The sequence below is a fragment of the Podarcis tiliguerta genome (genome assembly GCF_965153285.1).
Source record: "Podarcis tiliguerta genome assembly, chromosome: 17".
NCBI lineage: Eukaryota > Metazoa > Chordata > Lepidosauria > Squamata > Lacertidae > Podarcis > Podarcis tiliguerta.
Window position 1 is genome coordinate 25,643,506 of NC_139550.1, and position 16,908 is coordinate 25,660,413.

The following is a 16,908-nucleotide window of genomic DNA, read 5'->3' on the forward strand; positions in this document are numbered from 1 at the left end:
GCCTGAGCTGAAATGACAACCATACCAACCTGTTGTGTTTGAAATTAGGCCTAATAACAGTTAGCTAGATATGTGGGTGGCGCTGTGAGTTAAACCACAGAGCCTAGGACTTGCTGACCAGAAGGTCGGCGGTTCGAATCCCCGTGACAGGGTGAGCTCCCATTGCTCGGTCCCTGCTCCTGCCAACCTAGCAGTTCGAAAGCATGTCAAAGTGCAAGTAGATAAATAGGTACCGCTCTGGCGGGAAGGTAAATGGCGTTTCCGTGTGCTGCTCTGGTTCGGCAGAAGCGGCTTAGTCATCCTGGCCACATGATCCGGAAGCTGTACGCGTGTGACGTCTTCTGTGCATGCGCAAGTGGTGAAACCCAGAAGTAACCCTTTCCGGTACTTCCAGGTCACCGCAGGACATAACCTGAAAGAACGTAACATGAAGCAAATGTAACATGAGGTACGACTGTACAGTAGTACCTCCGGTTACATAACCCTCTGGTTATGTAAACTTCGGGATGCGAAAGCAGCTAACCCGGAAGTATTTTACCGGGTTTTGCCATGCACGCATGCACAGAAGTGGTCCTCAGGTTGTGGAAACCTCGGGATCCAACCAGACCTGTGGAACGGATCCTGTCCACAACTGGAGGTACCACTGTACTGCATTGCCAAGGATGACTTATGTGATCTTTCACCCTCTTCAAAATCAGCTGTTTTGTTTCTGCTATGTTGTCAGGATGAGGCAAAAATCTTTTGCGGGGGGAGAGAATGATTTTGGCTTTCGTTTTGGTTTCCCCAGAAAGTTCTATTCTGATCTGAGCAGGAAACAGACTGGTGGTCGCGGCTAATGTATTTTGAGTACCAAAGGAGCAATAAATAAATAAATAAATTCCCTCTTAACAAGAATTACATTTCTGCAATCTGTGACATAAAGGAATTTGTGTGCTTTGTTCCATTGACTGTGTATCAGAATAGCCTCAACCCCGTCTTCCTTTTTCAGCACAAAGTAACTATTGTAGTTGTCATTGTAACCACTTTTCTTCCATTGGAAGCTGCAGAAATTCAGTTATTAAATAACTAAGTTGCTCATATGCCACATACCCATTTCATTGTTGCAAAATTATCTTTATATCACAAAATGTCAAAATCACTCAGTTCAGTTTGAAGTCAAGCTTACTGTAAGGACAATTTAAATGTCAAAATGGAAGGAAATGTAAAATTGAGCAACTCAGTCAGATGGGCGGCTTACAAATTAATAAAATTCTTGCTTTTGTTCAGGCCTTCAGGAGCTAGAATGGTAAGCCTTGAATCATTGTGTTCTGATTATTTATTTTCCTCATATAAATTGAAAAGTGGGATGTCTTGAAATAAGATTGAGTTTCAAAATGTGGAACTCCACATTGCAAGAATGTCTAATAAAACATTCCGTAGTGTTTCTAGGTCAATGTCATTGCCTGTTGATCTAAAAACGTTTGTGTGTCAGTCTGGGTCCTTTTCATTCTTAATAGTGTGCATCTAGACATTTTTGCAAGATCTGCGCCTTGGACCAACCTGTCTCTCCAGGTAGGAGACTTGCATGTAGGCCTTTGGAAGATTCATGTTTTTGTCATGCCCAACCGATCGAGGGGATATAAATTTAATTCTAGCCAGTTCAGTATACAAAGAGTCCAGTGTACTTTCAAATGTACACCTGTTCCCCATTCCTCCTGCCAAATTTCCGTAAATCTATGATCTAATTATTTATAACTTTGAAAGTGCTTTCTTCTGTGGTCAGGTGAAAAATCTGTATAAACAGACTGCACCTACAGTTGTTGCCACGTAAAGAAAACCAGGAATATAAGTTGGCCGGGCCACATGCCTCTTCCCTTCTAATGAGAAAAGAGGCCATGGAAATTGTTCACAAGAAAACACGTGTTGGATTTTCCTGTACTGGAAGGAGAATGATGCACCAAACTCCATGAACTGCCCTGAGACCCCCTGGTATAGGGTAGTATATAAATTCAATTAATAATAATGATGATGAAGGTAGTTTCTGGAATTTTACTTTTTTGGAATACAGTGGTACCTTGGGTTAAGTACTTAATTCGTTCCAGAGGTCCGTTCTTAATCTGAAACTGCTCTTAACCTGAAGCACCACTTTAGCTAATGAGGCCTCCTGCTGCTGCCGCGCCGCCGGAGCACAATTTCTGTTCTCATTCTGAAGCAAAGTTCTTAACCCGAGGTACTATTTCTGGGTTAGCAGAGTCTGTAACCTGAAGCGTATGTAACCTGAAGCATATGTAACCTGTGGTACCACTGTATCTCCAATAATTAATTCTGGATTCCTTATTTGCCTGCAACTTTTGAAGGAGACAAGGGCAGTGTATATGTTGTTTTCCACATTTTATATTCACAAAACCTATGTGAGATTGGTTAAACTGAGATTAGTGACTAACCAATAGAACTTCATTACCAACTGAGGATCTGAAGGCAGCTTTCTTCAGTCCAAATGCAGTGCTTCAGACACTGAATTTTCTTGTAATAGAAAATTAAGCATGTCGCCACTAGCATGGCCACACACTCATCCTAAGACTAAGGATGTAGATTGCAATACTTATTGACTTGTGTCCACTGCTAGTCCTGCCCAGAGTAGACCCATTGGAATTAATGAACCTAAGTTTGCCTGTTCATGAATGCTCATAGGGTATACACTAAGTAGGAATAGCATTGGATGCATCCTATTGCCTATGTTACTCCACTGTCTCTCTAAGAAAGGATTTGTATTTTAGGGAGGCGACTGCATGCTTGCTGTGGTCCAGGAAGTTTTGTTTGACTGCACATGTACCAAATGAAAATTGTATAACAGCTTGTTTGGAAATGCCTTTCCACCTGTGCTCCAGGCCTACTACTCAAATGACTAATTAAGCAGCCACACTCCTGGAATGCTTGTAAGCAGCATGCAGATATAATTAAACTTGTAGTGCAGGTGCACACCTGTTGTTGAAAAAAACCATTAGTGCGTGCCCTTGGTGGATCAGTTTCACATACAAAGGCAAAGCTAGGTTCTTAGGTGAACTGGCCAATCCCTGCCTATAATCCCTGAACAAGCGAAATAAATAGAAATGAGCAAAATGGATTTGTTTTTAAAAAAGCACTCAAGTTTGAACAGTATTTACTGCCCAAGTATCAAAGTTGCTAGAATCATTGACCTGTTAAATCTTCGTTTGTGCATTCTAGAGGACTTGGACCCATAGACAAATGCTGCATGTTCATCTCATTGTTCCCTCTGCTTTCTGTTACTCTCACTTTATAAAACATTCTCAGTCCTTCCGAACAGCTGATAGCCAACACTAAATGTTGCATAAAGCAGTGCTCCACAGTCCTGTTAAACGTCTTAATGAGTTCTTACAAAAATAAAAATTCATGCAGGTGGTTTGTGGTTAAATCCTTTACAATAAAGTGTATGTAGCACAGTAAGGAAATGAGGCTCGCTAGCAAGGCCTCTTTGCATCTAAGTGATACTGTCTGAAATCAACCAGTTTTTTGCCTAGTGCCAGGGAATAGCTAGCTACCAATTTGATGGCCACTTTCAAAACAAACGAAGAACAGATAAACAATTCTGTATCATGGTAAATATTTTCTGAAGCAGCTTGGCAAGAAAGAAAGATAGATATTTTATTGAATCCTGCCGCCCCCCAAGCTTTAATTACAGCACCACATGTTTTTAAATCTTGCATTCTCTTCAAAGGATGCCTTTATTGCTGTAATGCATACTTTTCCAGTTTGCAAATGCTGGGCTTTGTTAGCATCGCAGAAGTTAAGATGCTGCTTGAAATATCTTAAGCGAACTAAGGACAGCAGCACACATTACAATTGTTGAATCAATGGCTGCATGAATTAGCAGTGTTATTTTTTTATTTTTTAAAACCCCAGTTATAATTAAAGATACATACTGCAGTATGCTTAAGTATGCTTTGAGAGAGCCCTGCCCCCAGATAATAATAATAATAAATAATAATAATAATAAGGGGCTGGATCCAATCATCCCATTCCACTAGTGGAGTCTACTGCAAGGTTTCCTGCTTGCGTATGGGACTTCCTCCCCCCCCTTCCCCTTGCAGTGGCGTAGCATGTGGGGGGCACCGGGACAGTTGCCCCAGGCACAGAATTGTTCAGGGCTCAATATTTCAGCATCTGGTGCTGTCCCAATACAGCTGTGCACTTCTGTTGCTGGGATCTGTTGAAGACAGCTTCTCCATGTGAGCAAGGAAGTGAGCTCTCCAGACAACGGAATGACTCTTCTTTTCTTATCTCTGTGGTTGCTGGGTGACGTGGACACCATTAGGCAGTTGAAGTCACATGAGTATTCCATTGGTTTCCTTCCCTCTAATCTGCCATCCTCCATGCGGACCCAGGCGCTGGCAGCCCATGCTATGCCACTGCCTCCTCAGTAGGCTTAGGGGGCCTGGAGAATCCCAGAACAGTGCATGCAGGGAGGAAAGGGCAGGTGGTCCCATTGGACAAGCAGAAATTATTGTGTTGATGGAACAGTTTCCTCAGTGTTGCGCTGAATTCTACTTGGGGTGGATACAACTCGCCTTTTAAAAACAACTACCTAGATAGCCCAGGCCTGCTCTGAATATCCCGTTCTTGCAGTTATTAGTTAAAAGGACATCTAAAGCCTTGAGGGACGTGGGTGGCACTGTGGGTTAAACCACAGAGCCTAGGACTTGCCAATCAGAAGGTCGGCGGTTTGAATCCCCGCAATGAGGTGAGCTCCCATTGCTCTGTCCCTGCTCCTGTTGACCTAGCAGTTTGAAAGCACACCAGCGCAAGTAGATAAATAGGTACCACTCTGGCGGGAAGGTAAATGGCATTTCTGTGTGCTGCTCTGGTTCGCCAGAAGCAGCTTAGTCATGCTGGCCAGAAGACCCGGAAGCTGTACGCCGGCTCCCTCAGCCAATAAAGCGAGATGAGCGCTGCAACCCCAGAGTTGGCTATGACTGGACCTAATGGTCAGGGGTCCCTTTACCTTTACCTAAAGCCTTGAAAGCATTCTGTCATGTACTTCCGCTCCTCCCTAACCTAATCTGTGCACAATAGCTTAAAAGCCTGCAATAAAGCAACAGGTGTATTGAAGCCACAGGGGTTACATAGGCACAAGTTTGGGTCAAAACACAATGGCAAATCCTAAATCACAGAGTTTAGAGATGAACAACAACTAAATCTGGATCTCGATTTCTTCCAATGTAAACTGGGGCTAAGCAGAATTAAAAGCACATTTTGGAAGGGGAGTCCATTTGGAGGGCAACGTTCATAAAGCCGGGGGGGGGGGGGAGAGATTTTCTTAGCACTTTATGTGTTATAACAGCACAACCAGGGCATTTTTAAATCTCACAATTCTCTTTTTCTCTTGGCGGTGGTTCTTACTATTTTGATTACTTTTTGACCTCTCATATCAGACCAACTTCAGTCCTGAAATGAACAAACCAGCATTGCCCAGTCAGGAGATTTGGGTGTGGGGACCACGGAAAGAACAGCTATGCCAAATCAAATGCTTTCAAACAAACATTCAGACTAGCACCTAATGAAATTGCCATTTAAAAATAAAATAAAAAATCCCGTTTTATGTTGGTGCATAAGCAAATGTTGAAGAAAAACTGTCGAATGAAAATATTTCATTGCCTGCTGACATATTAATACGATACTTTTTTTAGAAGGGTGGTTTTATTCAAAAACGAACTTGGCAATCACCTATTATGTCTGGGAAGCTGCATAAAATTGCTGACAGATAAAATTAGGGCTGAGTTATAGCTAAAATGAACTTCGCCGCTCAGCCATTTCAAAGCCAACCAGTTGAACATCGGCTTGCAGATTGTTAGGCTGAGAAATAGTGGGCGCCATTGCTGAAGGAAGTTGTCTTCTGCATACATTTGGCATTCCCCTAGAAGAGACAGGGACGCGGGTGGTGCTGTGGGTTAAGCCACAGAGCCTAGAACTTGCCAATCAGAAGGTCGGCGGTTCGAATCCCCGCAACAGGGTGAGTTCCCGTTGCTCGGTCCCAGCTCCTGCCAACCTAGCAGTTCGAAAGCATGTAAAAGTGCAAGTAGATAAATAGGTACCGCTCTGGCGGAAAGGTAAACGGCGTTTCCGTGCGCTGCTCTGGTTTGCCAGAAGCGGCTTAGTCATGCTGGCCACAAGACCCGGAAGCTGCATGCTGGCTCCCTTGGCCAATAAAGCGAGATGAGTGCTGCAACCCCAGAGTCGGTCACGACTGGACCTAACGGTGAGGGGTCCCTTTACCTAGAAGCATCTTCCTTTTGTTGACATTGACACCATTTTGCTTTCAAACCTCTGTTCTTGCCATTAGAGATTAGAATAAAATCTAAGGACACAACTTAATTGAAAAATAATAACCAGTATAGGATGTTATTGTGTATCCACTTTGACATTTGACCAGAGATGTACTTGTGGATATCACTGTCATTGTATGTCATTATATGTTGTTCTTTGCATCCGTCTATCTTGGGAGACAATGGAAGAGTGTGCCTTCATGGGCAAAGTCTAATCGCTGGAGTGTTACACCACGTGCTGTGGCTGTAGAAACTGATACAGGAGAGACATGTTTTATTGCAGGTGGGACAGATGAGGGTGATATGAGATGGCATGGCTGGAGAGGAGGTAAGGTTAAAGGAAGGGTGAAAGGCATGCAGAAAAGAACATGGAGAACTATATTGGGGTTAGAGCGGGAGTTCAGATGCAAATAAGGCCACCTTATTCGTGGTGCGAGTGGCTTGCTTAGATAAAATGATAAAAGTCCCTGTTCTCTCCCCAGCTCCTTTCTTCCCAGGCACACCTCACATCTTTTAATCCAAGAGCAACAAACCCCCAAGTTTAAAAATACACAAGTTAGAAAGAAGTTTAAAATGTTTTCTAAATACGTGGGACAATGCTAAAGGCAACAAAACCAGCTTCACAATATTCCAATCCCAAAGCCTGTTTAGCTCCCTCAGCTTTCATAGCATTGGAGGTTGCTAACTTTGATAGATGCTAATATGTGCTAAACGGGATGCGGGTGGCTTCACGGTTTTCCCCACATTGTTATTTTTGCATAGCTCTCTCTCACACACACATCATGATACACCAGGTCAAAAATTATGAAATCGATATATCAATATGAGCTTCAAACCAGTTTTGGATGATATATTGATGTATCTCCCAGCCCTATCCTTCACTTAGGGTTCTAGATTTTAAGGTTTAATATTTTACTGTGTTTTCATATACACTGGAAGCCGCCCAGAGTGTCTGGAGCAACCCAATCAGATGAGTGGGGTACAAATAAATTATTATTATTACTTATTTTTATTATTGCCAATTTGTGAGTATGTGTTAGTGACTTGATGGCCTTAGGAACTGGGCAATCAGAAGGGTGACAGATCGGTAATAGACCATGTGCCTTGCATCAAAAAGGTCCCAAATTTAATCTCTTATATCTCCACGTAGATGTCTGAAATCCCGAGAGATCATCTGCTAGTCATTTATAAAGAAACCAGAAGCATTTTTACTGGGCACTGTTGGGAGTGATATAAATAGAAAAGAATATAAACTCTTTTTACATGCAATAACAGCAGCAAGAATATTATTGGCCCAAAAATGGAAGCAAGAAGAATTACCGACAACTGAAGAATGGAGGATGAAGTTAATGGACTATGCAGAACTAGATAAACTAACAGGAAGGTTTTGAAACCGACGGGACCAGAAATTCACAGAAGACTGGAGTAAATTGACGGACGATTTGAAAAGTATTTGTGAAGATCAGACAACGTTTGTAGGTTTGCAAGAAGTTTTGTGAGGAGTATTATTGGAAGTATTGCAAAAATGGAGAAGGGGAAGGATGATTTGTTAAGAGATGTAAAGGCAATATAAAGTTAAGAAATGCATAAGAAGTGGTTAAAACGGTGGATCATCAGAGGTGCTGATGGAAGTCTAAAAAGATTGTCTAAGTGATAATTTTTGTGGTACGTTTTATAATTTATATGTTAAAATCAATACAAATTATTATTAAAAAAAGAGAGATCGGCTGCTAGTCATTGTTGACAAGACCAAGCCAAATAGACTTATACTAAGAGAGCTTCCTACCTTCCTATATTTGGGCAGATTATTTCATTCAACTGTACCTAGTGAAAACATTTGCTCGGTTACATGTGCGCATTTGGTTTAATTAAGAAAACTGTGGATGAAATTACGGCTTATGCATAAACAAGTTTGAGAAGAAAGTGGGAGTTTCCTGACACCAGAAGGTTAGCTTTTAGAAAATTTCCTCTTGCCAGACAAGAGGGCTGGGCTAATCTTCTGTGTGCCTGTCATCCTGTCAAGTTGAGAATGTAGCAAGTACAGATTTCATATTTTGGGGGGTGGGGTGGGGGGTGGCGGAATATGAAATAAAAATTTCATAATGTAGCTGGGGATTTGTAGTTAATGCAGCGCAGCATATTGCACAGCTGCGAGCCTCTTTTTTGGTGTGTGCCAGCCTTCATCTGCTAGTGAGAAAGTTCTCCTAAGCCAAAACAGGCCATATGAGCCTACAGGGCTGAGCAGCTAGCAGGGAAGCCGCAGATGATGAAACAATTATTTTTATTTAAACCAGGGTAGTGGGCGGGGTGGGGGGTGGAGGACTCCCAAAAGCCAGCCTTGTGATTTATTTCCTTACTTACCAGATGTACTGTGCTCTTCTACATCACTGAGGCAATATTCTCTGATGTAATAACGAGATAAAGTGTGTCGATGGGTTGTGCATAGAAACGAGGAGAACTGAGGGCAAGTTGAAAAATAGCTGCAGTGTCGGTTTCTAGCCGTGCATGTCTACTCAGAAGTCAGCCCCATTGAACTCAGTAGGGCTTGCTCTCAGGTAAGCAGGCACAGAATAGCAGCTTGATGTCCATATGTGTATATGTGTGTGAAGAAAGCTTTCAACATTGCCACCACATTTGCATTGGTAGGATAACACTCTGATCACAGTTCAGCCCCCCAAATTCTTTTTGCATGGAAAGCTGTTTTTTCTTAGCTTTTGCAATTCTTTTCCAGGCAATCATTGCTGTCAGTGCTGTTGGGAAGGTTAGTGACTTAGGGACTGGGTGTGTAGAGGAGAGAGGTTCAAGTTACTTTGGCAGCCTGTGGATTATTAGCAGGAAACAGCAATGAGGACTCTCATTTTTTTTCCCTTTCTGTTTTGCTACTCGTGCAGAAATTACAAGCGTGTATGCTGTTTCTGTGACATACACACAAACAAACAATTTGCGCTACACACAGCACCCTTGTGAAGTACCCCCACCCCCGATTGGCAGAGGATAGATGTTTGCATGTTGTTTGTAATTCACAGGAAGAATTTTTTTGTGTGTGTGAATGCTGTTGGCTAGACCCCAATGGGAGTTGGAAAGAGATTGTATGTGAAGATTGTTAACAGGGAAGATGCGAGGGTCAGGTCTGGCAGATGGTAGATGGACTACATAATAAATTTAGGAGTCTGCCAAATACACTGTTGACAGCTGCCCAGTTTTTTGCAATTCTTCAGCACGCTATCATCAAATCAGTAAAACCATTTAACTGAAGGGGGAAAGAGCAAGAATATCATATCCTTTTCATTTTATTTTAGGATGGGAGTTGAGCCCCCAACCCCTTATTTTTACAAGCAATACTGGCTATAAACATTTTGGAACAATTAGAATTTATTTGCCATTGGTTTGAACACAACAAACTGAGGTGATTAATAGCTGTGCATCAAGAAATATGGAAAATGTTCCCTGGTTGTTTATCCCTCTGCCACTTTTGTGCACTGTGCAGTTTTCAGAGTGGATGATAACTGCTGCTGTTGGCCTCTGTCTGTCTTGGGTGACAGTGGAAGAGTGCGCCTTCAGGGGTGAAGTAAAACCATTGGAGAGTCACAGCGCCTGCTGTGGTTGTAGAGACAAATACAGGAGATACATGTTTTGTTGCTGTTGGGGCAGATGAAGGCATCTGGTTGAGCTCATGCAGATGTACCATAGCATTTCTTCTTTCTGCACTCTTCTCAGTGGTTATTCCTTCTCTGGTCACTGCTGTGGATACACAACTTGACTGATTGTCTCCTGGCACTATGGTTGTCTGCAAGGGATTCCCACATGGTGGGGTTAATGTCACCAGCCTTTGCGTCACATTTCCAGACATCTTTGTAATGCAAAAGCAGAGTTGGTCTGCCAATGAGCTTGTTGTCTGATCAATAGAAGTGGGAGAACACACCCACCCACCCCCCTTCTGCTTATCCTTGAAACAGCTGCTCGCATAATCTGCTCATTTCATCTTTTTATGTGTTTATAAAAACAGTACTGGTGTTTCATTTCGTTTTTCAAAACACAAACTGGGGAATTGAACAGTGTATTTCAATAGTTGTGTTTGATTTAGCACTTACCGTACTTAAGTGACTCCCCCTACATTTTCCAATTTGAATGCTCTAGTCTTTGGTTAATGTAATAGTTCTAGTTCTGATTTTGGATAGCAACCACCCACTGGTGATGGACTCTACCTTAGAAGAGGGAAGTCAACTGCTACAGTTCTCATGACTGGGTGGGAGATTTCACTTCTTCTGGAACCTCATTGTTCATAGCAAAATTTATCCCCCCCCCCCAAATTCCTGGGCCACTCAGTTCCATGGAACACTGAGGCATTGCCTTTATGCAGAACACATATGGAAAAGTGTTAAAGATGAGCTTCCATTATTCTGCTGTGACATCCTTTTGTTTCTCATTAAGCAGAGTCCACATGGCTCTGTTTATCATCCCTGTACATTAAGATGCTCTAAGGAATGATATTCAATGTGGTGAACAAATGCTTCCTCTCCTTGTCTTTTTCCTGAGTTGGGCCTTGCCCTAATATCTGTTCTCACGTTAGATGTGGGTTTTCTTTCAGATTAGAAAATGACTAGAAAGATCAGACAAGATTTTGAACTATGGCTCACTGAAGATTATCAGCCCAGTCTCAAAGCAAAACAACAACAGTTCAATGCAAAGTTATTAAAACAGAATGATGTTAGGCTGAGTGTGGTTTCTGAGTCTGTTGAATAATGACTTTTTTATTGAAAATGTTATGGCGAGGCAAGCCACACTTAGCATTTATAGTGGAGGGGAAAGCCAAGCTTTTGTCCATGTGATCTGTACAGCAGAAATTGTATATGTACATAATCATGCAAATTGTATCCAAGAGTACACAATGTTAAAAAGGGCAAAGACTTTCTTAAAATATCCAAAAGCCATATTAACACCCAAATTAATGGAATATAACAACTTTCAGTATTTAATTTGTTGCCACAAGGAAATAATTACATATAATGGAAAGACGTTTAATGCTATTATACAATTATGATCCAGACAGGCCTCATCTCACCAAAACAGAGATATGAAAAAGGTTATAATCGTCAAGCTAAACACCAGTTATTAATGGAATGCAAATTTAGAAAGAACACCCCCCCACACACACACTTTTTAATGTTAGATGTTTTTCTTCATAATTCTTGCCAGACTTATACAGATAGGATAAATCTCAGAGATTTTGTATCCATCTGCCATTAAGTCCCCAAAAATGCAACTCTGGTTTCAAGAAGAGAGAGACATACTCTTAAGTCTTTAAAGCTAGATCAGAACAAAGCAGAGGCCAAACTGTTCACATTCCTAGTTCCTTAGCTTGCCTTTCAGGGGTTTAAGTATACTCATGCTTCCATATGTCTGTATTTAAAATATTTGAATAGACATTTGTAGGATTGCGCTGGTGGGTACATATTTTCTTATAAGAGACCGTCTTTCAAAAACACACAGAACATTTTACAGAGGGCAGTAGCACAGAGCATCTAATGGTGCTGTGATGAAAAACAATGCTTTAAGAAGTTGCCTTGGTCCTGATCCAAAGTTCGCTTTCAACAGACAGAAATGCCCTTTCTGCCTTTTGAGTGGTGGGGTGGCATTTGCAGATTCCTCTTGGAGCTTCCAGTGCCATCAGCTGCCAGCATTCCAGAGCATCATCCAACCCTCTGGAGAGCAGTGTGGGAGGTGATGCTGGGGACCTCAACTTGTAGCCAAATAACTACCAATATAGCAGCTCCTCTCCCCCATGCTTTTTAACATCTACATGAAGTCGCTGGAAGAGATCATCAGGGGGTTTGGACTGGGTGTCCATCAGTATGCAGATGACACGCAGCTCTACCTCTCTTAAGGCGGTGAAAGTCCTGTGTGAGTGCCTGGAGGGCTGGTGTGGAGGACTCCCAGGTCCTGAATGGGGCAACTGTGCCCCTGAAGGACCAGGTGCGCAGCCTGGGACTCATTTTGGACTCACAGCTGTCCATGGAGGCGCAGGTCAATTCTGTGTCCAGGGCAGCTGTTTATCAGCTCCATCTGGTACGCAGGCTGAGACCCTACCTGCCTGCAGACTGTCTCGCCAGAGTGGTGCATGCTCTAGTTATCTCCCGCTTGGACTACTGCAATGCGCTCTACGTGGGGCTACCTTTGAAGGTGACCCAGAAACTACAACTAATCCAGAATGTGGCAGATAGACTAGTGACTGGAGGAGGCCACCAAAACCACATAACATTGGTCTTGAAAGATCTACATTGGCTCCCAGTACGCTTCCAAGCACAATTCAAAGTGTTGGTGCTGACCTTGAAAGCCTTAAACGGCCTCGGCCCAGTATACCTGAAGGAGCGTCTCCACCCCCATCATTCTGCCCGGACGCTGAGGTCCAGCACCGAGGGCCTTCTGGCGGTTCTCTCATTGCGAGAAGCAAAGCTACAGGAAACCAAGCAGAGGGCCTTTTCGGTAGTGGCGCCCACCCTGTGGAATGCCCTCCCATCAGATGTCAAAGAGATAAACAACTACCTAACATTTAGAAGACATCTGAAGGCAGTTCAGGGAAGTTTTTAATGTGTGACATTTTAATGTATTTTTAATCTTTGTTGTAAGGCACCCAGAGTGGCTGGGGAAACCCAGCCAGATGGGCGGCGTACAAATAATAAATTATTATTATTATTATTATTATTATTATTATTATTATTATTATTATTATTACTACTACTACTCCCATACCAGAGAAGTGACCCACCAGATGATGTTCAGTTTCCATTGTCCCTAACCATTGGCCATGCTGCCTGTGGCTAATGGGAACTGGAGGTTCAATCCCCGCATGGGACAGTTGCATATTCCCACATTGTAGGGGGTTGGACTTGATGACCTCCATGGCCCCTTCCAACTTTACAGTTCTATGATTCCATGAAATATCTGAATGGCCACAGTTCTCCAATCCCTGCTCTAAAGATATGCTATCCTCCAAGTATATGGATTGCCTCTACATTCTAATCTTAATGGGGAAGTCCTGAACAAAATGTCTAAAATGAGATTTCCAGAATGTGTGAAATTAACACAGGTAAATGGAATTTATATTGTTACAAAAGTTGGGTGCCACACTCGTTCTCTGCTGAGCAATAGCAAGATGCCAGGGGGTTCCAGGCACTCACCCAGCGTCTGTGTTCCTTTGGAGAACTGAGACATGGCAGAGATGGTCATAGCCTTAAGAAACATGCTTTATTCACCTATTTGCACCTTCAGTCTGCATGGAGGGAGTCCGGAGCTTACAGCATGGTCATTTCAAGATGGGCTTGTCCCCCACAGCAGTGCAGCGAGCCTTCATCTATCCTGCCCAAGATGGATCCTAGTCTTCTTTCTGTCTCCTTCCTCCTCCTTCTACCCAGCACACCTTCTAACAGGTGATTTTTCCGGACACCTCACACCCAGTATCCAGGCAAACTTCCAAATCCCCAGTCTCTGTTCACACCTCAGGGCAAGAGGGGAGGACAGTTCTATTGCTATGCCAATGGCCCTCAGTGGCCCTGTATTGTTTCCTAATGGCGCTGGCTTGGCCAGGTCGTGGTTTTTTTTGCACAGGCTAGCTCAGGAATTCCTCTGCAACTTGCATTTCTCCCTTCACACCCCAACTAATCAAAATCCTTCCATTTATTAATTTTTAGAATATAGGGGGTACCCCCCAAAAATCTTTAACAATATGTTTGGTCTGATTTGTAGGTAGTTCAATGTAATTAACAAAGCAGTTGTTTACATGTTCAAAGTCCTTGGGTTACTTCAGAGGGCGAGGCTGCTATTTGCAAATAAACAATCTCAGCTGAGAAAACAGGATGTCACCCTGTCCAGTTCACTTCTCTACTATCTCAGAATATTTTCTAGTCACTGCTTGCTTGCTGTTAGTTGTGAAATCCACCCATCTCTGAATAAGTGAGGTGCTGGACTCAGTACTGATTACGATGAATTACCCAAATGAGAAAGAGAGGGATTCTTTTCAGCTCACCACTAGTATCTCTGGATCATTTTATTAATTCTTCATACACTGGAATCTTAATAACAATAACAATAATAATAATTTAATAATATAGTCTTAGGCCTTTTAAATACAGATGACAACACAAATAAGGATTTGTGTAGGGTTTGAAATCTCAGATTAAACAGCCATTCTTTTTTATTATCTACCATGCTGAAATACATTTAAACATCTCAGTTGTAAAAATTATCAGAAAAGATAATTATTTGAGCATATACCATGAAGTTACTGAATATCTATAGTTGAACTATTTCAGTTATCAGCAAAGGAAAAATAACCTCTTCAGACAAAGCCAGCAACCTGATAATTTAGAAGCAGTGGAAAAAACTAACACTCAATAGACATTATTCCTGTTACTCACTTAGAAAACAGTTCTGCTTTATTTTTGTTGTTGTTTAGTCGTTTAGTCGTGTCCAACTCTACATGACCCCATGGACCAGAGCACACCAGGCACTTCTGTCTTCCACTGCCTCCTGCAGTTTAGTCAAACTCATGCTGGTAGCTTTGAGAACACTATCCAACCATCTTGTCCTCTGTCGTCCCCTTCTCCTTGTGCCCTCCATCTTTCCCAACATCAGGGTCTTTTCCAGGGAGTCTTCTCTTCTCATGAGGTGGTCAAAGTATTGGAGTCTCAGCTTCAGAATCTGTCCTTCCAGTGAGCACTCAGGGCTGATTTCCTTCAGAATGGATAGGTTTGATCTTCTTGCAGTCCATGGGACTCTCAAGAGTCTCCTCCAACAACATAATTCTGCTTTATACTCCAAAGCTATCCTGATGGTTCTGGTTCTTGGATCAAAAAGCTTTCTACTTAACATTCTACTTAATGTGTTTACAAATCCACCTGTGTAACAAAAAGGATGGAAATTGAAATTTAAAGCACTTTGGCTTAACTATAGCTTCATATAAGTAGTAAACATGTTTTACTGTCTGCAGCACAGAAGTAGCAAATCATGGGTAGGCAAACTAAGGCCCGCGGGCCAGATCTGACCCAATTGCCTTCTAAATCCAGCCTGTGGATGGTCTGGGGATCAGTGTGTTTTTACATGAGTAGAATGTGTGCTTTTATTTAAAATTCATCTCTGGGTTATTTGTGGGGCATAGGAATTCGTTCATCCCCCCCCCCCCCAAAAAAACCCCATATATAGTCCAGCTCCATACAAGGTCTGAGGGACAGTGGACCAGCCCCCTGCTGAAAAAGTTTGCTGACCCCTGTAGTAAATGCATTTTAGAGTCACAGATTTTCTTAACTGTGATGTGCTTAACATCAACTGTGATATTAGGGTTAATATCAGGGTTAATATTACGTGAAAGGGATATTTTCCCACAACAGTTACTGCATTTCACAGGAAAAAGTCTGGAAAACCATCTAATTAATTCTTACTCCTGTCCCCTTTTTGGAAGGTGGTGGTGACTTACTTTGTTCCCATGTGTCATTTTTGGCTGGGCTGCATTTATTATGGTTTGTGACCTCAAAAGCCAGAAGTGGCCCAGGCCTCAGCAGACCTCTGAGAGGACCTGATGAGCTCCCACATCAGTAAGATTCCATTGCCCCTGCAACTCTTCGGACCAGTTGTCACCATAGCTGTCAACTTTTCCCTTTTCTTGCGAGGAATCCTATTCAGAATAAAGGAATTTCCCTTTTAAAAAAAGGAAAATGTTGACAGCTATGGTTGTCACAGGATAGGATACCAGTGACCCTGAGAGGAACATTCAGTTGATTCTGCCATTGGTCCTAGACCATCCAGGATGCCAGTGTCATGATAGACCCAGTGGCATCTAGTAATTCAATTGACCCTGCTTTTGCTTCCAAGCATATCATTCCAATCAAGACGAAGGCCTTGCTTGTAACCATAGGGCTATAGGTCCCTATGACCCAAGCCATTGATACACGCACCACACAAATGCTGAGAACTGCTTCTTCACTCACACATGCTATTTCAGCCTATATTGCCAGTGTTGAGCATGTTTCTTTTGGGAGGCAGGAATTGTAGTGACTGAATGCTGGGAAAGCTATCTGGCTCAGCTCCCACTGCTGTGTATTAATAACAGAAGGCAGCAGAGATGACTGTACCTGTCATCTCCATGTAGTTGCCAGCTCTATCTGGGTTAAAGAGAACACCACCTTCTAATGCTGTATACAAGTCAAAAGTAATCAATCATTCATTCAGAAAGTACATTTCGCACCATATACAGAAATAACATGCACTGAAGGATGACAAAAAAAAAAAACGTTTTAAGAGCTCTTGGTCCTTCATACATCTTCTGAGAATGGCAGAATGTAGCTTTTGGTAATGGAGGAAGCTGAAAGCATTTTCTAGCTTTCCCCATGAAAATCCTTGTATGTCTGTTAAACAAAACCCAAGCACTACTGTGGCTTAATAAGGTTATGAACACTGCATGAGATTCAGCCTTAAAACAGCAAGAAGTATACTGTAAAATAGCAGGAAGTTTGTCTTCTACAAAGTACGGTATGTCTATATGCTTTCACTCTTCCTTTGTCTGAACACATGGGAACCTGCTTTAAGATACCTTTTT

General features: G+C 42.4%; 1 protein-coding gene and 1 long non-coding RNA gene across 3 annotated transcripts in view; both read left to right on the forward strand.

The window, feature by feature from the left end:
- ADAMTSL1 (ADAMTS like 1) overlaps positions 1-16,908 on the forward strand; it is a 473,481-nt gene that overhangs the window by 42,964 nt on the left and 413,609 nt on the right. The window lies entirely within an intron of this gene.
- Positions 8,738-11,037, forward strand: LOC310667965. Its single transcript, XR_014506490.1, has 2 exons — positions 8,738-8,875; positions 10,909-11,037. It is a non-coding gene; the product is annotated as an uncharacterized lncRNA (long non-coding RNA).